Genomic DNA, 1,800 nt, shown 5'->3' on the forward strand with positions numbered 1-1,800 from the left:
CTGCATCTGGGGAGAAAGGAACAAGCAAAATTGGAATAAAAAAATAAAATCAGTCGGAGAAAATCTCCTGAAGGAGCTATGGAAAAGCTGTTGTAAATGTTTTTCAATGGCTGGCTGAGGCAAACACAAGCCCTGAAGAAAGTTGCTATCAGGAATTCCAGCCTCACTGCCAGCTAACAGAGGCAGATGTGGTTCTGATGGGGCCAGTGTCTAATGAAGGAGAGACACGTGTTAAAGCCAGATGAGGAGAGAATAGAAATTTCTCAATGTCCCACAATGGAAAACTTAAAAAGCTTGGTTCAAATCTCTTGTTGCAAAAGCAAAAAATTGTAAAGCAAGTCCAGTAAAAGAGATCTGGAGGTTGACTCCCAGACCCAAAAAGAACTATGGGAAATGGAGTCCATAAGCTAGCTCTTAACAGTGAGCTGATGAAGAGAAATGCATTCTGGGAAATGTAGGTTTTCAGCTAAAGTTGGCGATACTGTCCAAAACCTTTTCAGCTCAGAATGAAGTTTCTTCTCAAAGCAATACTAGACAGCTTAATCTTCCCTCTTGATAACTCAAATCAGCCAAAAGCTACCTTAACAGCAAACAAGCCACTATAAAATCCTTAAAATGCTGGGCGGTGGTGGTGCACACTTACAATCCCAGAACTTGGGAGGCAGAGGCAGGTGGATCTCTGTGACTTTGAGGCCAGCCTGGTCTACAGAGCTAGGCCAGGACAGGCTCCAAAGCTACAGAGAAACCCTGTCTCAAAAAACCAAAAAAAAAAAATCCTTAAAACAAGGGAAAGCATTTTATACACTGAATATTATCTTAGATATGAAGAAACATATGTTGAAATTTAAAAAGTTCTTTGACTTCTGAACAATCTGCCTTCAATGAGGCATTCCTTTGCAAATCTAATAAGGACACAAGGAAATGATATTCTTAAAGAAATGACTGCTTTATAGATGGGAAACAAACTTCAGGAAATCTAGCTGTCTTACAAAAGAATTGCTTCACCTGAAACTTCCTTATAAGAAATCAATGCTAAATATCACAGCTGCTAATAATATCAGGAATTAAAGGTAATAAAGTGAAAATATCCAATCAAAGTAAGCTAATGAAGGATATGTTTCATGAAAGAATATCTATGTTCTTGACTCTTTTGAATAGTAACAGTTTTGGTAAAAATACTGGAACTAACAACAATCAAGTCAAAATATTTCAACAAATTCAAGACGCTATTCACAAAAGAAAGCTACCAGGCTTTGTGGGCCATATTAGAGCTCACTCCAATCTTCCTGGTCCTTTAGCTGAGGGTAATGCAATGGCTGATAAGCTAACAAAGATAGTAGTAGCATTATCCCAAGTGGAAATGGCTCAAGAGTCACATGGTCTTCATCAAAATAGCAAACGCTTAATTTTTAATGGCTAGAGCACAACCTGGGGAAGCTACAAAACATTTAATTGTGCACTGCTTGAAGTGTCTTTCATATATGGGTATACCAAAAATTATTAAAACTGATAATGGTTCTGGATATAGTAATAAGGCATTTCAACAATTTTGTACCCAATGAGAAATCGAACATAAAACAGGTATTCCTTATAATCCTCTGAGACTAGGTATTATGGAAAGGCTCATAGCAGTCTTAAAATACACCTTCAAAAAATAAAAATGGAAAAGGAAGAAATTTACCCTCGATCACCACATAATGCATTATATCATGCTGACTTTGAGTATGGATGTCCATGAGCAGTCTACCACAGACAGATTTTGGCACAGTGTCATCCAAGTGACTTTTCCTCAAGTGAAAT

This window comes from Onychomys torridus, unplaced genomic scaffold (assembly GCF_903995425.1).
Source record: "Onychomys torridus unplaced genomic scaffold, mOncTor1.1, whole genome shotgun sequence".
Taxonomy (NCBI): domain Eukaryota; kingdom Metazoa; phylum Chordata; class Mammalia; order Rodentia; family Cricetidae; genus Onychomys; species Onychomys torridus.